The 24,467-nt window shown below is 35.2% G+C and overlaps 1 protein-coding gene across 3 annotated transcripts in view; it reads right to left on the reverse strand.

Annotated features, from left to right (window-relative positions):
* The window catches only part of EXOC6B (exocyst complex component 6B), a 664,516-nt gene that overhangs the window by 358,304 nt on the left and 281,745 nt on the right, over positions 1–24,467 (reverse strand). The gene's annotated exons all lie outside the window — the stretch shown is intronic.

The raw sequence follows: 24,467 nt of genomic DNA on the forward strand, positions 1-24,467 counted from the left end.
ACCATCTGCAGTGATTTTGGAGCCCAAGAAAATATAAAGTCTGTCACTATTTCCATTGTTTCTCCATCTATTTGCCATGATGGGACCAGATGCCATGATCTTAGTTTTCTGAATGTTGAGTTTTAAGCCAGCTTTTTCACTCTCCTCTTTCACCTTCATCAGGAGACTCTTTAGTTCCTCTTCGCTTTCTGTCGTAAGTGTGGTGTCATCTGCATATCTGAGGTTATTGATATTTCTCCCAGCAATCTTGATTCCAGCTTGTGCTTCATGTAGCCTGGCATTTCACATGATATAAACAGAGTACATGATCCATTAGGCAGTTTGATTAATCTTGCTGAACTTGCCTTCCCTCAACTACCAAGTCAATGTATGATGCTCACAATAAAAGCTGTTTTTGTCAGACTGGTATCCTAAACTTGAAAGAATGCAGCAGTTTGGACACTGACTGTAGAATATCTTAAGCTATAGGTAATATTTGGAGAAGGGAATGGCAACCCACTCCAGTATTCTTGCCCAGAGAATTCCAAGTACAGAGGAGCCTGGCAGGCTACAGTCCATGGGGTCATAAAGAGTCAGACACAACTGAGCAACTAACACACGCATAGGTAATACTGTCAAATGGAGAAAAAAGACAAAAACTATCCTTCCTTCTAATGAGGATTAAAGTTCGATCCTTCTCTATTTTCATATTTGTAAGAACTTTGAGAAGATAGATATAGCTCTAAAAGTTAACCTGGATCTTCCATGCTTGCCATTTTCACAAAGTATATTTCATATAAACCACAAGCAACAAATAATTTTAATTACTCTGATAAAAGATAAAATAAACTATGCTTCAGGTTTTAAAAAGCATATAACAAAATTACATGGTATAAGACGGTATGCAATAAAGCATTTGTTAAGCATGCCTCTTTTACTTCATCAAATCCTAAATCCAACTCCTACCTTTCTAAGACTCTTAAGTGGAGCTTATTTTTATGAAGTATGGTGGTGCTAGTGGTAAAAAATCTGCCTGCCAATGCAGGAGACATAAGAGAAATGGGTTCAATCCCTGGGTCAGGAATATCCCCTGCAGGAGGGCATGGCAACACATTCCAGTATTCCTGCCTGGGAATCCCATGGACAGAGGAGCCTGGTCAGCCACAGTTTATGCATTGCAGAGTCAGACATGACTGAAGCGACTTAGCATGCAGGCAGAAGCAACCACTGTACCTAGTATATGCTTTATAAAAACAATTTTAATGTCCTATTTACTATTCTCAACAACTCTTTAAAGTATATTTTCTTACGACTATAAGAAAAGCTATGGCTTCCCTGATACCTCAGTTGTTAACAGAATCCACCTGCAATGTGAGAGACCTAGGTTTGATCCCTCATTTGGGAAGATCCCCTGGAGAAGGGAAAGGTTACCCACTCCAGTATTCGGGCCTAGAGAATTCCATGGACTGTATTTAGTCCATGGGGTTGCAAAAAGTCAGATAGGACTGAGCGACTTTCAGACTTTCCTTGTCAAAGTACACTGATAGTAAGACAAATCTGTCTGATACCAGCTCATGCTGTTTCTATTATACCCTTTTCTATACAGGCTTTTCAGTCTAGTTCCACAGTCTCTACTTCCAGGAATCTAATAAAGGCAGCTTTTTTATTCTCCACCAATGAATGGATGAAGATTTTCTTATGGAACTCTCCCTTCCACCAAATTAAACTTTTTTTAAGACTAAGTCACACTAAACTAAACCACAGTGGATCTATGGTAGGTAGACAGATCCACTGTGGTTTCAGGGAACTTCAATCAAGTTGTTTTAATGAAAGAATGTTTTATCCATGGATTGGAGATGAAAAGCTTAAACGAAAAACAAAAACTTGCTATTCATATCATTTACATCTCTTTCCCACTTTAAGAACAAGTAACTTCTCAATGACATTTATGTTTACAAAGGTGCTGAGACTTTCAGCAAGTAACTTTTTTTTTTTTTTCCAAAGAAAGAAATCCCTGATGTATCTCTTCAGAATCTGGAGTATTAACTGGTTTAAAACTCACCCTTAAAGAATGAAATGTACCAGCAATAAATATTTGTTGAATGAATAAAGTAGACTGCATTAAAGCATTACTTGATTTTTGGTATACTTGTTTTTCTTTGAAAGGTTGACTTTTAAAAAGAATGTATGGTGATTAAAATTCACCGTAGGAATACAAATGCGTACACACTCTTTGCTTTAAGTTTGACCAAAGTCTTTTCTATTTTGATTCTCTAAAACAGATAAGAAAAGCCACTTTGTGTGGCTTGACACATACACCTAAGATCTTAAAAAGAACTACTAGTTTTCAAGTTGTAGAAGTTATGTGGCAATTTTGTCAAGATTGTCAGGGTAAATATAGTTCTATAGTAAATTCCCAGCAGACTTTTGATAAATGCTAATGGAATTTATCTGATAATGTGACATGTGGGTAGAAGCAATTTAAGAGTATTGTAATAGGGTATCACTTGCAAAGAACTGACTTTATAATACTACCCCAGTTCAAAATTAACTGTTGAAGTTTACAGTATTACACATTTTAATTTTTTTCTCTTTTATATTCCATTCCTAACTTCACTTTCTTTATCAACAGAAACACCCATCTTACTATATATATGACCTGTTATTCAAATGAATCTTTCATAGCTATTTATATAAAAATGCATCTTTGAGGTATGTACAGTACTAGTTTATGCATTAATTTTAATTTATATAAATGATACTGAGCTATCAACTGTATTGTTTCTTACTTTGATCTTCAGCATTGTATTTCTGAAATCTTTATAGTATATTGTTATATATAAGTATTATTCATCATTTACAGTGCTTGGTATGTGTTTCATATTACATTCAATCATCTATAAGTACCAATTTTACGCACCTAGTTCCTAGGTAATGAATACCTAGATTGCCTCCACTATTTGCCACTCTCAACAATGCCAAAATAAACCCTCATAAATGAATTCTTGTGGAAATAAAGGAGAGTTTTTTGTGGGATAGAGGCCATCACAACGTGGCAGCCTCAAGTCTTGACAGTAAGTCACTAGCCTATACCTTACAGCACAGCAACTTTGATGAATTAAAAAGAGGATTTTAACATTACCACAGTCTTTCTATTGTGATTACTATAGGAATTTCATTGACTTAACTAATAAAATTAGGGAGAAACCGACAATTTTGCAATGTTCAGACATTCTGTTAGAAGAGTATCTCACTATTCATTTATTCAGTACTTTCTACACCTACATGTCCTTTAATAGAAATTTGAAACTTTCATCATAAAGTACTTGCACATTTTTCAGGTTAATTTCTATCTAACCTATTAAAGGGTTTATTTATTTTCAACTGTATCTTCTTGATGAGTATAATTGATTTAAAGAACTGCTATTGGGTATGTTGTATAATTTTTTTAATCTATCTTTTCCTCTTTTTTCCTTGGTCTAGAACCTTGGGAATAAGGATCACGAGGCTGGCATGTATTTGCCATGCCCAGTATTTGTCTTTGTCTTCTTCTTGACTTATTGGAAATCATTGTAAAGTTTAGTCATTAAGTATGATATTTGCTGTGGATTTTTCATAGATTCCCTTTACCAAATTTAAATACTTCTATACATACTGGTTGGAGAAGGAAATGGCAACCCACTCCAGTGTTCTTGCCTGGAGAATCCTGGGGACTGAGGAGCCTGGTGGGCTGCCGTCTATGGGGTCGCACAGAGTTGGACACGACTGCAGTGACTTGGCAGCAGCATACACACTGGTGCTCATCTCATGTCTTATCTATCTCACTTTTTTTCTTTTTTTCAAGGAAGTTATTTTATTTGACCTTACTATTTTATTCTAGCCTATTCTACTTTATGCTGTACTGCACAGCATGGGGGATCCTAGTTCCCATAACAGGTATCGAACCCACACCACCCTGCATTTGAAGCAGGGACTTTTAACCACTGAACCAACAAAGTAGTTCCAGTATATCAATTTTTCTTGAATATAAGAATATGTCTCATTTTTTTAATCTCTCCTCAAAGTATAAGACATAGTAAAAACAATATTCTCAGATTGATTGGTCTTTTTCCTAATAAGCTCATTGCAAAGATGTGTCAGTACAAGGTAACAAAAAACAAAAAAAGAGAGAGAGAGGGAAAGAATGATAATTACCTTTCTGGCTTCCTATTGTGGAACTCACCTTATCCAGATGAATATGATTCTTCCTGGCTAAAATCCATGCTTCCACCCTCTGCTTAAGCAATTCCATAGCAGGAGTTTTTTGTTTCTCTCCTCCCTTAAAGTTGCCCACAACTTCATTCCTCATCAGGACTGTTCCCTGATGGCGTCTCAAGTCACAGAAGTCCCTACAGCCCTGAAAAGTATCTATACCACAGTTGAGACTTCGAGAGATTAAAGACTTTCCCAAATTCAGGTATGCCACTAACACCAAATATGACTTACCTAATGAAAGGCAAACTAAATCCAAACCATGGAGATATGATGACAAAAGATGTTAATACTGCCACAATCACTTACAGAGCTCCAACACTAGTATATACAATGAAGATTTAGCTTCAGGCTTCTAAAAAATAAAGCCATCTGTAGGGCACTGCAATATTTATATCTTGGCAGACTTCCCAGGGCATGAAAGAACCAATATTTTCAAAGATACAGCCAGACAGTCATCCGAAAAATCTCCTCAGTCTATTCTCAAAGCACCATGCACTGAAGATTTCAGCAACAAAAAGTAATCTTCACAAAGAAGTATTAAACATGCACTGCACCATTTTACACTTACTCAGAATTTTATAAATTATTAAATGTTCAAGATTAGAGATGAGTTCTTTCTTTCATATTTTACAGCTCACGCAACTACCATGACTTACTTCCCTGTAGCTAGAATATTTTTTAAAAAAAATGTAAACTTTCCCCTAAGATTTCAGTAGCTTATATAAAAGTTCTAGCAGGATTCATGAGAATACTACACTCAAGATTTCTGACCAATAATCATTATTGTTACAAATGTCAGCTTGTTATTAAGATTATCTAGATGCTCAGAAATATTCATTAAGATTACAAATTGATTCATAAATGATATACCACTTTGACACAAACTGATGGTATTTTTGACATGTGCTAATCATCGTCAAAACTGGAAAAAAAAAAACTGAAGGTATAATAATTGTGGTTGATTAGTTCTTATATAAAAATGTTAAACATACTAATACTAGAAAAGACCAAGATCGCTTCATATAAGAGAGAGGAGAAAAAATACTCAGAGTTCATATATGATGAGCAACAATGTTCAACAGAGATATAATGCAAGCAACAAATGTTAGTCACATATGCAATTTTTAAATTTTCTAGAGGCAATAGTAAACACGTGATATAAAACTTAATAATGTGTTAATATGTATATATAATTAACATTTAATAATATACATAATATATCTAAAATATCATCTCAATATGTAATTAATTGGAACGATTGATACTGAAGCTGAAGTTCCAGTACTCTGGTCACCTGATGTGAAGAACTGACTCACTGGAAAAGACCCTGATGCTGGGAAAGATCGAAGGCAGGAAGAGAAGGGGATGACAGAGGATAAGATGGTTGGATGGCATCACCGACTCAACAGACGTGAGTTTGAGCTAGCTCTGGGAGTTGGTGATGCACAGGGAAGACTGGCATGCTGCAGTCCATGGGGTCACAAAGAGTCAGACACAACTGAGCAATTTAAATGAACTGAACTAATTAATATAAAAATTACATATAAAATAATTTTCACTCCTTTGTTCACACTAAGTCTTTGAAATCTGATGCATACTTTATACTTATATCTTGATTCAGCCTATCCATCATTTCCAGTGCTCAAAAGCCACATGTGGCTGATGGTTACCATACTAAACACCACAAGTCTAAATCATCCAAAATGAAAATCCAACTCAAAGGCAGAAGGCTGGATCATGTACTCTGTATACAATAAGTATGCAATAAATATTTATTGAATGGATAAATGAACCAAGTGAGTAAAGTAAGACAAAAACCCTGAAGCAACAACAACAAAAATACAACACAAGCACAAAAATGGAAAAATAAGCCATCAAAGCCAACACAAAAATTTCTATGTGAAATTTTCTGCATCAAGTAGCTCTGGCCTGTTATACTATTATTATAGTTCTTAAGTTATAGGAACAGAGCTCTAGGGATAAGCCTCTTGAGTTAGGGTTAGACATTAGATGAAATAATGACTCTTAGGTCATGACCAGAAGAGCCAGTGAAATACAACAACGTCTCACTAAACCTCAAGTACCATTTTCCTATTAATGGGATAAACTCAAAGTATCTAATTCACTAGAACACACCACTATCCATAAAACTGAAGCACAAAAGCTGTAAAGCCCAGAATAAGTGTAAGACCTCCAGCTGACAAAACAGCCTGCCCAAAACTGCTTGATTTACCAGTAAAGCAAAGAAAAGGGTAAAAAGAGGGGGAGTGGTATCTAATATACTTCTTCTGCCATGTTATTTTTACTCCCCATGATGACAAGACCTTTGTGAGCAGGCAAGGGAGTTGAGAAGAGAGAACTCAATCTCTGCAGTCCAGGCTGCTTCACATTTTTCAGAAATTACTGCATGTTCAAACAATGGAATATTTGTCAAAGTACAACTTGATCACCAGAATTCATCTGTTTTTCATAACCACATTTGACCTAAACTGTGCTGACTAAACAAGGTGCCCTGTGTTTCATAGTCTGGAAAATGTGGCTCCCACCATCGTTTTCAGACCGCACTAAAAACCTCTGGCCCCTAGACTACAGCCACTTGGTAACTAAGTGCATTCAGATTAGGCCAAAGATGATGTCTGCTGGCTTCCCTTGTTACATCAACCACAGATTTTCATTTTCAATTCATGTGTTGGTTAAATGCTCTCTTTCTTTTTTAATAGATATCAAGATAGAGTAAAGAAGCTACCAAATCTTTTATATTTTTCTCTCGCTATGGGCTATGTACATGCATATAAGTTTACATACATAAACACATATACTCATTTAACTTTTCATTTGGAAGCAATTTCAATTTATAGAAAAGTTAGAAAGATAGTATCGAAAAACACCCATATATTCCACCCAGATTTACCTACTGTTAATGTTCTGCCCCACATTCTTTTTCATGTGCTCTTTCTGCATATATTTTTCCTTAGCCATTTGAATGTATGTAATATACAGATCTCTTTCCTTCTAAATACTTCATTGTGTATTTTCTGAGAATAAGAATAATTTCTTACATAATAATAGAACATTTATCAATTTCAGAAAAATATGACATTTTCCTAACCTACTGTCCATGTTCTAATTCTGTCAATGGACCCAAAAATGTTCTTTATAGCATGTTCTCCCTCAAGCACAGGATTGAATATGGGACAGGGATCAGTAAACCACAGCCCATGGGTCAAATACGTCCCATTATCTGTTATGCAAATAAAGTTTAATTAGAATACAGCCACACTCACTCATTTACACATTGTGTCTGGCTGTTTTTGAGTTGTAACAATAAACTTGAATGGTTGTGACAGAGACCCTGTGGCCTTCAGAGCTTTTTTTTTTTTTTTTCAATTTTTTTTTTAAATTTATTTATTTTTTCAGTGGGTTTTGTCATACATTGACATGAATCAGCAATAGATTTACACGTATTCCCCATCCCGATCCCCCCTCCCACCTCCCTCTCCACCCGATTCCTCTGGGTCTTCCCAGTGCACCAGGCCCGAGCACTTGTCTCATGCATCCCACCTGGGCTGGTGACCTGTTTCACCCTTCAGAGCTTTAAATACTTATTATCAGGCCCTTTTGAGAAAATGTCTGCCAATCCCAGATCTAGATCATTTAGTTAGTTCTCATGTTTTCTTTAGCTTCCTTTAGTCTAAAATAGTTTCTAAGCATTTGTTTATCTTTTATGACTGATATTTTTGAAAATTTTTCTCTCTCTCACTTTCACTCTTTCACTCTTTCTTTCTTTCATAATTGAATGCTCCTCACTTGAAGTTGCTATGACGTTTCCTTGTAAATGAGATTTAGGATATATACTCCAGGTCAAACTAGTACATCCCTCTCAGGGCTTCTCATTCAGAGGCACTCAATGATCCTCAATTACGATGTTAATTTTGATCACCTGGCAAAGGTAGTGTCTAGTTACAATTTTTGTCTTGCTATTAACAAACAATCTTGGGGAGACAATTTAAGACCACACAAATAAACTGTTTTTACCAATTATCCCAATAAATTTAGTATCTATTGATGGTTTCTACCTGAGTAAGCCTTTATTATAATGACTGCAAATGAAGAACCATTAAGAATCTGAGATTTACCCACTTACAAGCCAATAAATTAGCATGCCACAGTTTCATGGATGCTGCTGCTGCTGCTGCTGCTAAGTCGCTTCAGTCGTGTCCGACTCTGTGCGACCCCATAGACGGCAGCCCACCAGGCTCCGCCGGCCCTGGGATTCTCCAGGAAAGAACACTGGAGTGGGTTGCCATTTCCTTCTCCAATGCATGAAAGTGAAAAGTGAAAGTGAAGTCGCTCAGTTGTGTCCAACTCTTCGCGACCCCATGGACTGCAGCCCACCAGTCTCCTCCATCCATGGGATTTTCCAGGCAAGAGTACTGGAGTGGGCTGCCATTGCCTTCTCCGTCATGGATGCTAGTAGAAGGCAAAAAACCACAAAAACAAAAAACTGGATCCCTGAATCAGAGACAAAGGACTTCATTACTAGTATCAACAGCAGCAGCCAGGGTATCAACATTTATACTTGCACCAGTTCCCAGAGTCCCAATTTCCACACATCAATGGGAAAGAATCTAGATTTGTTCTAAAGGAGAGAATCCCTGAGTGTAGAGAACCAAGATATTTTTATTCCATAGAAAAACACTATCTCAATCTTTCAAACTTGGAAGCACACCTGCATTTTTCTCTGAGCAGAGACATTATCCCTCCTTTATAAATCTGTTGACTACACAAACATCCCTGAAAACACAGACCAGAACAAAGTCAGTGCCTCTGCTCACAAGATGTAGAAAGATACAAGACACCCATAATTGCCTCCCATCAGTCAAGATGCAGCATCCTACTATGAGTAAGATCACAGCCTTCTTCTCTATTTGTATATGTACTTAATGTATATGTACTTAATACACCTGTTTATTATCAGTATAGATTCATGGTTTTCTGATATTTCCCCAAAGAAAATACTTATACTCATAAATTTTTCTATTTTTCACTAAGATTTTAAAGCCCAACTATACTTTATTGTATCATTTGATGGAAGAAATTATGTTTGTGAATTTCTGAATAATGTAGGAAACTTCAGAAAGACAAGAGGCCAAATACAACTAAAACTTAAGATTTAAGTGTCCTCAGGGCCCTCCTAAAAACCTGAATAATAGCTAAAAAAAAAAATCACAAGTAGCTGCTATTGATTGCTTAAGCCCAAAACCAGTTGCAGCCAACTGTGGTCTACTGTGGACTATTCACTCTCTCATAGATACTGGTTTCAATGGCATTTCTTATGTTACAAGAGAGGGATTTAAAAAAAAAAAAGGAGACATGATTTTCATGGAAGAAAAGGAACTGATCTTACTGTTTAAGAAAGGAAAATGTTCACACCCTACAACTATGGTCACTAGGCTTCCCTGTAACATGGTTCTGGACAACCAGAGTGAGAATTTTGACACATAGGGTCATACAAGAATTGAGAATACAGAATTGTTAAAGTATATAGCAAAGAAAATGCTGAAAAAGAAAAACAAATTAAGATAGACAATAAATACAAAAGGCTTTCCCACCACCATTGCTATTTTCGATCATTACTGACAGGAAACCAAGTCTAGTCCCTAACTGTAGTGGAATAAGAAAAACCATGGGTTAATTAGGTTTATAAATTTCATATAATTATTCTCTACCAAATTAGAGTACAAGATAATTTACTTATTAACACTTTTAAGTGCTTAGAATAGGGCATCACACAAAGTATGATAAATTTAGCTGCTTTAATGATAATGAAAACTGATGGAGGAAAGAACACAAGACAGAAAACTTATTTCCAGGTTTTTGTCTCAGTTCTGCTATTTAGCAATAGGTGACTTTAGATGAGTAATTCAACTGCACTAGGCCAAGGTTTCCCCCTCTGTGAAATAAGATGATTAAAAGAAAAGGTATACAAAGGTCTTTCTCCTCTTAATATAGCATGGCTTTTAATCTGTAGGATAGAATTTTTATAGAAGTAACATTAAATGGGGCTTACATGGCAGCTCAGTGGTAAAGAACCCACCTGCCAGATGCGGGTTCAATCCCTGAGTTGGGAAGATCCCCTGGAGGAGGAAATGGCAACCCACTCTGGTATTCCTGCCTGGGAAATTCCATGGACAAAGGAGCCTGGTGGGCTATTGTCCATGGGGTTGCAGAAGAGTTGGACATGACTTAGCAAGTAAACACCACCAACATTAAATGCGGATGGGCTGTGAGAGGAATTGTATGGGTTTTCTTGAGTTGTTTCTTATATCTGCATATGTATTACACATGCATCAGTCTAGTTTCTAGTCCCTTCCTCCACCTGCATCACATCCTTATAAGAATTTGGTGATAGAAGATGGGGGTGAGCAGAACATGTACAAGTTAGAAGGAGAAATATTTCTTTTAAGATCTAGTTAGTATGCCAGGTACTTTTTTTAACATATACTCTTTCACTTCATTCTCACAGAAACACTGAGAGATACACACTCTTATTTGCATTTTTAAATGGGAAACTGAAGCTGTAAGAAGTTAACTAACACATAAAGATCAAGATCTAGATTCAAGCTTGTCTGATGTGTTCCCAATGTTTTGTTTTTAAATTGCAGAACCTTTTATTTTTTGACTGAAGCTACTGTTTTCTTGACAACAGAAACAGACAGAGATGGGATGCAGCTTTTACACTTTGGCCTTGGCACCTGCTTTCTTTCTGAAATATGAAAATGATCCACCTTGCAAAACCGAAGACACATTACGTGCTAAAGAAGGAGAACTGCAACAACTAAAAGAACCTAAGTCTTAATGACAGTGTAAGTCACCATACCAATAGTGAATTGCCTACAACTGGACTTCTTTATCATATATAAAGAAACAAACTCTATATTAATTTAAACCATTATGCTTGGGTTTTAGAAACACATTAACAAACACAATCTGTACTGCTACAAACATCATCATTAAACATTATAAATGACTTAGTTTTTCACATCTAAAAAATAAGTTAACATATCTTACACTTCGTTTTAGGACAAGAAAAAACTCCAAATCTTCAGTGATAACACTCTATATAATCAATAGGTTAACTATATTAATTTCAATTAAAACATCTAAATCTTACTCTATGGCATATTTTATTCCTGATCTTAGGAGGAATGCTTTCAGTTTTCCACCACAGTCCTTTTATTTTTTACAGTATTTTCTTGACATATTTTGATGACATTTGTTCATTTATTCATTCTAAAATTATTTGCTAAGCTCCTTCTGTGAGGTGGGAATAAAACAGTATTCTGAGATTTTCAGAAGTTTTGGTTAAAGACACTGAAGAAAGAAACTAAACTGCCTACATTCCCTGAGAAAGTCAGGGGTATGGACAAGCAATTCCACACCAATATGAAAGTCCTAGACTACTTAACCTAACGATTATGATCTGAGTTTTGGAATCAGAAAAAGAGAATCCACTTCTATTTCAAACTCAGGTTTTTGAATGCCCCACAATTCTCAGCAGTAAAGAATCTGCCTGCAATGCAGGAGACAGGTTTGATCCCTGGGTCAGGAAGATCCCCTGGAGAAGGAAATGGCAACCCACTCCAACGTTCTCTTGTGAAATCCCATGGACAGAGCAGCCTGGTGGACTATGGTCCATGGAGTCACAGAGTCGGACATGACTAAGTGAGTGAGCCTGTATGCATGGCCACACAATTTAAAATAAATCCATTTGTATTCATAGGTGAAAAACGAAGTCTTCATTACACCTGGTACAACCAATCACAGATAAACATGAGCTCCAGTATTTGCTTCTGATTAGAAGATCATTTTGGCACATGTAATGTACATAAATGAATGACTAAATTTCACCCATAAAACAAAAGGAAATTCCTCCCGTACCTGCCCTCTTACTTAGATCACAAGTTTCTGGCAACAATTATTTATGCCCCCCTCTAGAATTCCCAACTATTAGGGCAACATATTCAACTAAGTACCTAGTATAGAAGCCATTTTAGAGAAACAAACAAAACAAACTAAAAAATTTAAATTTAAAAACAGAAAAATACCTGGCCGTCACAACCAAGAAAGAAGGAAAAGGAAGAAAAAGATATAAGAGATCTGGATATATGAGATGAGGGAAAGAAGACTATAAATGCCAAATCGAGATCACAGCAATGAAGAAATTTGGCATAATTAATAGGAAGAAACATCAAAAGAAGAAAGAAAAGATGAAACATGTTTCAGGAAAGAACTGCTTGTGCAAAGGCATCGTTATGAAAGAACACCGGGGTCTGTACATCTGGAGCAGGCAGGAGGAAAAGAGCACTAAGAATGAGGTAAGAGAGATAAGCCAAGGATACAACAAGGAAAACTATACAGACCAAGTTAAGTAGTTTACTTTACTCTGAGAACAATGAGAAATTAACGTATTTAAAGCACAGTTTTTATATGATTTAAACTGTGCTTAGAAAGATGACTGTGTGTTATATGGAAAATGAATTATTTCTTGTTCATTTTGTCAGGACTTAAAAAACAGTTACATTATTGTGGTATCTAAAGCTGTTTAAGTGAGATATTCTTGTTTTAAAAAACGTAAGCACACTTGAGAAGTTCAATGTTCTCAAAGTAAGCATTCTGAAAAACAAACACAAGCATGTCTAGGAAAAAAAACAGTTTTAGTCACTTTTTTTTGCCTCTTGTTTTATTCAAAGCCAAATGATATGTATGCCCATGGGTAATAAGGTCACCAGGTTAAAAGAGCATTATGACAATTATAAAAAGTTAGATTACAGCTACTACAAACCAGGACCCATTAGCCCATACTACAGGAAAGTTATCACGATACATGGCTTTTCCTGTGCCCTTATCAATGCAGTGCACAAAGTCTCACCCTCGGCTTTTCTCTGTGGTCTATGCAGTGTTTATGCCTATCTACCCTCCCCAGGCACCGGTAGGTCAGTAAAACTAGGAGGCACTGAGATATGGCCAGAGAGTGACGAGACAATCTGTTACGTGTCAAAGATGGACTAGGAGTCACCAAGCATTTCAGGGCAAAACTTTCCACATTAAAAAATATCGCTAAAGAAAATACTTAAAATACATTCTTATTGCTCAGAAGTACTCAAGGTCACCATGGAAACAATCAGGAAAGCTTTCAGCTCTGTTCTAACAGTATAAAGATTTGAAAATAGTACCTACTCATTTCAAATTATGGTTCTCAGGAAGGCATTTTGATTAAAAATTCAACTTTCTTTTCTCACTTCCCAAAGTAAGTATATATATTTCAACTAAACATAATGAATTTTAAAAACAAACAAAAAACAGACCTCTTCAGAGTCTCTTACAAAGGAGCTTTTCTCTAGACCCATCAAATTATAAATTTTTTGATCGCCAAAAAGTTTGATGATCAGGAAACATCCTGATCATCTTTACATATTTCACTGAATTAGGAAATGCTTCCTTGAGTGAAATATAACATTTTTATTTTCAGATCTCAGAATATACTTGAATACTAGTGTGAACTGTGAAAAACCCAAGATAGAAATAAAGTACACAGAGTTTCAAAGACATTTGAAATAGGGCCCCCCTCCTTTTTTTCCAACTGAAAAAAACAGATCAACTGATAAAACTGGGGTTCCCCAGAAAGACAGCTCCAGAAACAACTGTAAGGAGACTTAGATCCCATTTGCCTCTGACAAGGCTGAAATTCTATATCCACAATTTCCAATTCTGTGTGAGAGGCAAAATCAACTGATATTTCCCTCTCTCTGTACCACCATCTTTGCGAAAGTCAAACAAGGAGAAAAATAAAAACAAAAACAACCTTATCTACTAACTCGAAGCACCAAGAATTTTGCATATAGGCGTTATCCATTTATTTTTATTTCTACCATTGCAGTAATATCAATAAATGACTGTACTTGTATTTATATCCAAACCAAAATTTAAATGTTCATTCAAGTTTCTTTGTAAGAAATTGAAAGAGTTTAAATAATAGATTTTTACTAGTTAGATAAATTAATACAAATCAATTGTCTTTGTTCAAAGTAGAATCAGGATTTTACAAACTAGGCTAGAGTAAAAAGTACAGTCAATTGTAACGAAAACTAAACAATCAGTCAGCGCTTTACTTATTAGAATTCACTGAAATGGCAACCCACTCCAGTATTCTTTCCTGGAGAATCCCATGGCTAGAGGATCCTGGCAGGATTCAGTTCTTACGTTTGCACAGAGTCCGACATGACTGAAGCACCTTAGCAAACACACACACATTGCCAGGTCAATGATTTGTGAGAAGCACTGTCAAAAGCTATGTGAGGTTGATACATAAATAGCTTTTTTTTTTCATTTGCTAATCAATTATCTTAAAATCAAGGTGTAGCAGAGATGTTTTGTTTTTTTAAAGGGGGTTTCATTTTTAAAAATAACAATTTAAAAATCTGACCATCAAAAATATACCCCATCCTTCAGATTTCCTTTAAGTCTATGTTCTAATTGTTTCTACTAAATTTGTTGTTATTGTTTAGTCACTAAGTCATGTCCAACTCCTTTGCAACCCCATGGATTGTAGCCTGCCAGGCTCCTCTGTCTAAGGTACTTCCCAGGCAAGAATACGGGAGGGGCTGTCATTTCCTTCTCCAGGGGATCTTCCCGACCCAGGGATCAAACCTGTGTCTAACGCATTGGCAGGCAGGTTTTTTACTGCTGAGCCTCCAGGGAAGCGCTCTACTAAATTCACTTGGCAGTTAAAGTACCTTTTGATAAAAGTACAGAAGTAAGAAGCATAAAACCTTACCTCTGGTAGCAATAAAAGAACTATTTCAGACTGAGCTTAGTCTCTACCAAGTGAGGTATTTCCCTCATATTTACCAAATGAATGAGTCACTTATTTGATGTAGTCAAATTTGCATATAGCACTATGAGACTGCTGAACAAAGTATTAGATAAAATCCAAGATGATAAAATTATAAATACAGGCATAAACTACAACACTTCAACGACCACTACTCAAAAAGATCTTTAAGTCTAACCTTGAGAATGCCAAAACTAATTATTTTTCTTTAATTCAAAATTTCAGACTCTTCAAATATTTATTCCTCAAGTACTTCAAGTACTTCTATATAATAGCCAATTGATACCACAAAGTTCTTTAACTGATTTCATTAAATAATTCCCTTGAGATCTCAGAAAACTTGTGTCACTTACAACTGCTTATATTTTTTCCTTTTTCCACTCTCCAAATCCTTTCCTTACTATTAGTATAATCTGTGGTTACCTGACCATGAATTTTGTAAGTTCTCCCAGCTGCCAGTACAGGCCATACCAGTAGAAATCCTCAGATTATAGAGAGAGACACAGTTTTCATATTATTTCTAACTCTCTGCTCTGTATCCTTCTAAGTTGAAGAATTCAGGGGGACACAAGTATTAGTTTAGATGCCGACGCTAACTTTACTCTTAACAGAAAAACAGGTCCACCCACTTGCCATGTATAATGGCTTCCCAGGGAATAAAGATTTATGACAAAGAAATAAGGTTACTTTGAAACATGCTTTTAAAGTTAGATTTTGGCAAGGTTTTCAAGTCTAAGAAAAAGACAAGGTGGTAGGGAGTCCTTAGGGGGCTTATAAAAGAGGATACTCAAATGGAATTGGGATAAGCTACTCTGGGGCATAGGTCTGTAGCCAGCAGATACCTGAAATCTAACTCAACTTGTAGTTCCCTTTAGATGAATTATTCTTTCTAGGTCTTTGGATGCGACTCAGGAGTTAGGGAAGCCTCTGAAATTCTAAGCAGAATACAAAGTGCCTGGACATATGCACATCTTGTCTGGGGAAAGGGTTCTCAGCTTTCATCTAATTCTCAGAGGCCTCCTGCTGAAGAGAGTTTTTAAAAATACCACACTTGTAGTATTATGTTGCCTTTATAATAATGAATTCACTGCACAACAGCATTCTTCTTTCTTTATATCTTAGGCAGTTTTACAGTATCCTTTAGCAACTGAAGGACAATTATACGAAACTAAGGTTCTGATGATTTATGTACTACTGAGGGGTTACTGCCTACTAAAAAAAAAATCCATATATTGCTATAATTGCTATCCCTGGACCCAAGATGTCAGAAATGTTTAAAATAATTTTTTTCATTATAGTATAACACACATGCAGAAAAGTACATAAATCAAAGGTAAACATTTGTCAACATTTTTTAATCTGGTAATTTTTTAAATTATTAATGAGCAGATGATATAGATCACTGACAACCAACATACCACAAGAAGATTATAAATCAGGCCCACAAACTAGGGGTTATGGTTATATTTACAGATTTGCTCCCCTAGTATCTTAATGATACCCAAGATCCTTGTTATGGGGCATAACCCTTTAAGTGAGAGGAAGGTGAGTGAGCAACGAATCTGAAGAAGAGTCAGAAAGATGGAATAGTACATAGAGAAGCTTGAAGTACATACAAATCTTTGTCCAAGTTGATTGGAATTCAAGGCTTGAAGCCCATAAACATGGCAGACATCACTGGATTGATCAGATGTTTTTAAAAAAATCTGCAAGACAGACTGGTTTCTGTCTTCAGTAGACAACTATCCATCTTTTAAACTAAAACTACACAATGTACAGAATCTCAGATTATTATCATTCATCATTCTCCTTTCAATTAAATTTTTAGTTTATGCTATTTTCTCTCCTCCTAAAAAATTATCCTTAATGACTGTGAGATGTCTTATATCCTATCCCTTACCTGCCCATTTCTAAACTGTACAGGAAGATTTAAATAGTATAAGCTGTTTAAAACAATTCTATAAAATATACCTACCTTTGCTTTGTACACTTCCATTTGCATTACTACACCAGGGATCAAGTCTCAATTAACCACTATCTGACCCTTGTTCACTTTCTTCCCTCCCCTCCTCCTGCCAAAGTTTGCCCTTCCTGCCAAAGTTCAGCACTTCCTAGAAAAGTCTCACAGCCTGTTTGATATTGTACTTCACTTTAGTCACCAAAGGAAGAATTTACAGGTGCTTGGCCCCATCTATAAGACCATGACCGAAATCTGACCTCCTGTTACAATACGTGAACTCCTGCCCTACTGATAAGGCTGGCAGATATAAGTAGGATTTTTCAAATAATCCTTTGGGAATTTATAAGCAGCACAGCCATAAAAGGGGGGTGAATGGAAGGTCGGTTTCACTAAAAATAATAAATATTGCCATGTTTATTCAAAGTGTGCCTTGTTATCCTCCAGGCCAAAAGTTCAGATAAACACTATTGTAAATGACAAATATTAGAACTTTTTGTTACTTCTGTTATGATCCTTCCGTTGGACACCAATAGAACTGTTTTCCCTTGTATGAGCCCCAGCTATGATATTGTGTAACAGTGACTGAGACTACAATACTGGATTCATTTGCAGGTCAAAAGGAGGGTAGTCATATTTCAAAATAAAAAACTTTCATTTAGCATTATATTCTACTAATACTAAGTATTAAGTGCTATAGTATTATAAGTATAGTATTATAAGCATTAAGACTAAGTATTATAGTCTACGGCAGAAAAAGAATGCCTATTTAGAATACAATGATATAATACAATAAGCACTAACGTAAATATGTACCAGGTTCTATAGTAGTGCAAAGAGAAAGAGCATCCACTGTGCTTAACCTGAAACATCAGGAAAATCTGCTAGAGGACTTGAGTAGCAAACAAATATGAATCTGTAAAATAGAAATGGGAACAGTAATTCAAGCAGAAGGACTAGCATGAAGAAAGGATGAGCTGCGTGAATCAGCATGGTACAGTCACGAGCTGGAAGCATTTCAGTATCAGTAAAGCAAGGTGGGAAGCAGCAGGAGAAACAGCAGACTGGACACGGAAAACCTACTACGCTTTCATACGCTTTCTATACTTCTACATTTTACTCCACAGATGACCAATTATAGCATTTTATACAGACATCATTGATCAGATTTATATGATAGATTATTAAGACTACAGTGAGAAGTGAGTGAGGGGTTATGATAGAAGGAAGGGAGAACAGTTAGGAGACAGTTTTCAGTAATCTTGATGAGAATCTAAACTAGGGTAATCGTTTTAGGAAAGGAGAAGGTGAAGTAAAACTACATTTAAGAGGTAACACTTGCTAGATTTGAGATCTGGATATGTTATTAAAATAGGAAGGGATTAGGTAGTTAACTTAGTTTTAAATTGTAAACTATCAACAAAGTCAAAAGCTGCTAAAAAGTCCAGTAAGATACAGATTCAGGGTAGTGGTATGAACAGAAGATAAATACACTGGGTTGATGAAAGAATGAAAAGTGAAGAAGTCGAGACAAGCATAGGAATGGAAAAGAATGAAAAAGAGAAGGTTTACTTTCTCCTCACTCCTCATTTCTCTATTCCTAAATCTTTTCTGAAAGCCTAACTCTTGAAAGTCCCTTGGACTGCAAGGAGATCAAAGCAGTCAATCCTAAAAGAAATTGACCCAAAATATTCATTAGAAGGACTGATGCTGAAGCCGAAACTCAAAAATTTTGTCCACCTCATGTGAAGAGCCAACTCCCTGGAAAAGACCTTCATGCTCGGCAAGATTGAAGGCAGGAGGAAAAAGGGGCGACAGAGGATGAGATGGTTGAATAGTATCACTGACTCAATGGACATGAGTTTGAGCAAACTCTGGGAGACAGTGAAAGACAGGGAAGCCTGGCACACTGCAGTTCATGGGGTTAAAAAGAGTCAGACATGAGTTAGAGACTAAATAACAACAAGAAAAATGCTAATATGAACTACATAAGGAAATAAGAAAATATTTATGTTACAAATATTAAGTAATCTATTTTTAAATATCATTGTCATTAACATTATGAGGAACTAGCTTTTATCACACAATAATATAAATCAGTGGCTTGAGAATAAGGAAACAAATATAGAAAAGTGACAAATTATGGCCCCCAAAAACCTGTAAAAAGATTCATCCCTAGAAGTTATACATGATTTGGCTCTTGCTTTAGCAAATGAGATATCTGAGTTCTTATTTAAAGTCCCTGTAGGTCCAGTACAGCAACATCTAAAAACTAAACATGTATTCCAAAAAAAATATAGCTGACTTCTTACCACCCTAGTTTGAGGGTTGTACCTTTTCAAAACTTGTAAGAAACATTATAAATGGGGAAAGAGGCCTGTTTCTGCCATATAAACAATACATTAAAATTTACAAACACTAAATATTTCAATATTATTGAATGTATTCTGAAATGCGCAGCTTAAGGCCCCCTTTTTTGTTTTCACAATTTAAGACTATATAGACTTTGTATATTTAAGAATGTGTGAATTTTAAATAATTGATAAAGATTGCATGTTGGTGGCAGAAACTACAATCTCTATCAACATGTCTATACTTTGTCATATACTTCGAAAATTACCTATAATATGCCTCATGACTAGCATCAGAGACACATACTTCTTGACATATTAACTACCATTTATTAAACGCCAACTATGCACTAAGCCAGGCAATGTTCATACCATACCATAACTGCACTAAATAGGTAATGACTGGGCTTCTCTGGTGTCTGAGATGGTAAAGAATCTCCCTGCAATGCAGAGGACCTGGGTTCAATCCTTGGGTTGGGAAGATTCCCTGGAGAAGTGAATGGCTACCAACATCAATATTCTTGCCCAGAGAATTCCATGAACAGAGGAGCCTGACAGGCTATAGTCCATGGGGTCCCAAAGAGTAAGACGCAACTGAGCATTATTATCACATTTTATATATGAGAAAGTTGAGGTCTGGGTGACTTGCTTAACACCACTACTATGCAAATAAATTACTTCAGTACTCTTATGAATCACTACTAGATTTCTCACTTGAGGAACTAGCATACACACAGTGATAAGATATAGTGCTGTCATATTATAGTCATTCAAATGTTGTAACTTATTTCCTGACAGATTATAATTTTGTAAAAGCATAAGTCCTTGATTGAGCCACCAGGGAAGCCCTATCCATCTTCAGGTACCACTTATTTATCTATTCATTCAACTAATATTTATCGAGTACCTACACCAAGAACTCTTGTTGGTACTGAGGATATAACATTAAATTAAATAAACTACCCATTTTCATATACTTTATGAGGAAATATTCACTTGATTTTACAATTGTGAGGCTTATAATAAAACTTAAAATTTTATATAAGCAAATATGGTTCTTTAGCCACATATACTACTGAAGAGCGTAAACAAAATCATAAAATCACTCAGTCACGTCTGACTCTTTGTGACCCTGTATACTATAGCCCAGCAGACTTCTCTGTCCATGGAATTTTCTGGATAAGGATACTGGAGTGGGTCATAGAAGTAAGATAAAATGGGAAAAAGGAGGAGGAAGTATGTGGCAAATTAAAAATGCATATTTTTCATGAATGAATGTTATTTCTATTCAACTTTCAATAAATAGATAACTTTTATGTTATATAAATCATTTCATAAGACAGAAAAAAGGGAAGGATGTTCAACAATTCTAATGAGGTTAAAATAACACTGACTTACAAACCACAAAGGAAAATACAAAAAAAAAGAAGAGTAAGAACAATACTAGGCCTGTGTTACTCATAGCCATACACATAAATACAAAAAAGATTAAAAATAAAATAGACAAAAAGAAGTAAAATTCCACAGGGAGTTAAAGAAAGGCAGTGATTTACATCCTTAACAAGTTGGATTTATATAAGAATAAAAGAATTAATATCAGAAGTATCTACCAATGAAAGCCATCACCTTCATGAATTAAAGAATAAAAACCACAGCATTTTATCAATATATTTGGAAAACTAATTCAATAAAATTCAATACTCATTTATGTTTTTATAAAAAATTATAAGTCTAGGAATAACTAGATAAAGAATATTTACCAAAATCCTATTGTAAACATCAGTTAATGAAGAAACTTCAGATACTCTCTCTTTGAATTTAGAAATTAGAGAAGGATGTCCACTATCACTTTACTGAACAGCAAAGTAATGATGATCCTGGTCAATACAACATCACAATAGAAAGAACAGAGATAAATGGTTACGAAGAAAAGAAACAAAGTAAATATCTGCATATACTATGATTAACCACACAGAAAACTTATCATAAACCAAAAAAAAACTATAATAACTAACAAAAGAATTGAGCAGGTTGCCAGGTGTAGGTCAACTTATAAAAACCAATAGTGTTTCTCAATATCAACAATAATTTTAGAAATTAAAGCAGAAAATAGCAACAAAAACTAAGTGTTCTGCTAGTAACTAAACAAAAAGTGCCCAAGACTATTAACAGAGAAGAAGAAAGCTTAATTAAAAAACTTTAAAGTAGACCTTATTCTTCCACAAATGGGATGACTTAATGTTATAAAGTGATGACTTCTTCCTAAAACTTATCTATAAATTCAACTGATTCAAATAGAAATTCCAGGACTTATTTCATATAAATGCAAACTGATCATAAAATATATATGGAAAAATAAAGATCTATAAATAGTGAAAGCAATTTAAAAAAGGAAAAATGAAAAGGGACTTCTTTTACTATATATGTAGGTATATTACAAAATCAAATATAACAAATTAGAGAGCTGAGACACAAACAGATTCATACAAACATGAATATTTAGTGGATGCCAGAAGTCCTACCAGGAATTACTCAGTAAGGTACAGATTATGCAATAGATGGGATTAGTAAAACTGAATTTATCACACAGAAAAAAAGTTAAGTTGGACCCCTACCTCATACAATATACAACAGTGAAAACAAGATGAATCAAAATTACAATGTGAATGGTAAAATGTTAAAGGTAATGGAAAAGGAACGCTCTATGACCTGGAAGAGAGAGGGATTTTTCAAGTAACTTCAAATAATAATAATTTCAAATAACAGTTTTATAATAATAATTTATAATTATTAATCAAATAATAACTATCAATCAAATAATTATTATTAATCAAATAATAATAATTTCTAATAATAATAATAATTTCAAAACTCAAAAAGTACAGATTATAAGGTTACTACTGGTTGACTTAATTATATTAAAATCAAAGATTTATATTTCATAAAAGATAACACAAACATAGTTTAGAATCTGGTGGTGAACTGGAAAAAGGATATTTGCAATATCCTAAACTGTTAGTATCTACAATATTGGGAGAATGCCTGAAATGTCTCTTTCCAGCAAACAGAAAAGACAAAAACAAGATATCCGATAAAAAATTGAGCAAAGTCTAAAAGTAGGCAGTTCAGAGAAGAAAAATCTTAAAGGATTAGTAAGTTCAAAGAGGGAAGTATAATGTTACCAGTAATCAGAGAAATGCAAATTAAAATGATATCAATATCCATCAGGTTATCAGAAATTAGAAATTGGTAAAATTAAATATTATACATATACCTTACAACCAAGAATTTCATACTTAAAGTATAGAAACTTACAAGTCCATAAGAGGGTATTTATTTGTTGCAACAGAATATATTAGGCAATTTAAGAGTTAATTGAAGGGAATGGCAATCCATTCCGGCATTCTTGCCTGGAGAATCCCATGGACAGAGAAGGCTGGTGGGCCACAGTCCGTAGGGTCACAAAGAGTCAGACACAACTGAGTGACTAACACACACTAAAGTAATAGATAATTAAAACACAGCAAATACAAATGGGGTCAATTAAGCAGGAGGCAATGAACTAAATGTACAAACTATAATGAGGAACAGATATTAAAAATAGTACTAAACAAAAGATATAAGAAATAGAACTAGGTCCATAAGACAATACCATTTGAATAAGTTAAAATCAAATACAAAGTTACTATATACTTTTCAAAAACAAAAACATAACCATGATCGTATGTTAAACATATCAGAGTTAGTATAATTGGGGATGAGAGACAAGTGGAGTTATGGACAGGGGATGAATGGAAAAACCATGTTAAAATGCAATACAACAGGGGACCTTATGTGAAATGACAAAAAAAGCATGTGACAAACTAAAACGTATATAATTCTCCTGGTGGCTCAGACGGTAAAGCATATGACTGCAATGAGGGAGACCTGGGTTCGATCCCTGGGTTATGAAGATGCCCTGGAGAAGGGAATAGCTATCAACTCCAGTATTCTTGCCTGCAGAATTCCATGGACGAAGGAGCCTGGCAGGCTACAGTCCACGTGGTCCCAAAGAGTCAGACAAAACTGAGTGACTTTCACACACATGATATTAAAAAGAAGCAGTCAATTTATTTTAGATGCTTTGATACAATTTTATCTATATCTTGCTTCAGTCATGTCCGACTCTTTGTGACCCAATGGACTATACAGTCTATGGAATTCCCCAGGCCAGAATACTGGAATGGGTAGCCGTTCCCTTCTTCAGGGAATCTTCCCAACCCAGGGATCAAACCCAGGTCTCTGGCATTGCAGGCGGATTCTTTACCAGCTGAGCCACCAGGGAAGTCCCATTTTTATACAAAAGAATGATGAACAGAGAAAAGGAATAGAGAGTGAGAAAACAGGGAGAGGGGAAGAGGGAAGCAGACAGCAACAACTGAGAGGAGGAAGAAGAGGGGAAGAAGCTATCAGTTCTTTTCTCAAGCTACTGGAGGTTACCAGAAACACTTCAGGCTATTAAGTCCACCCAAACTATCTGGAGTAATGATACTATGGTAAATATATAAGGAAAGAATATGGATAACACACTAGGCAATAAGACATATTCAAATAGGCTGAAAACCTGATAGAAGATGCACTGAATTTTGCTATAAAATGTATTGATAATGGACTTTTCTCATCAACTTGTCTTTGATGATACTTTAATTTTTTTACTGATTGTATGTATCTGTGTGTCTGCATGTAGGTATACTACCAACAAGGATAAAGAGCCTTTCTTAGAATGACATTGATATCCACAGTATTTCTGCTCCGAGAGGTTCCTCTTTCCATATGTGTTACATGACAAAGGAGTAATTACCATCAGGAATAAAAAAAAATCATATTTTAATATTTAAAGATAGGTTATTATTATATGAATATCACATTTTTAAATTAACAGCAGAAATTCAAACGTGTGTCACTATTTTTAGCTATAATCTAATAATCTGTTGAAGACTGACAGAAATTAATGTCACTAGCTACCACATATGACATGGCAAAGGTAAATAAA

The sequence above is a fragment of the Cervus elaphus genome, chromosome 11 (assembly GCF_910594005.1).
Source record: "Cervus elaphus chromosome 11, mCerEla1.1, whole genome shotgun sequence".
Lineage (NCBI taxonomy): Eukaryota > Metazoa > Chordata > Mammalia > Artiodactyla > Cervidae > Cervus > Cervus elaphus.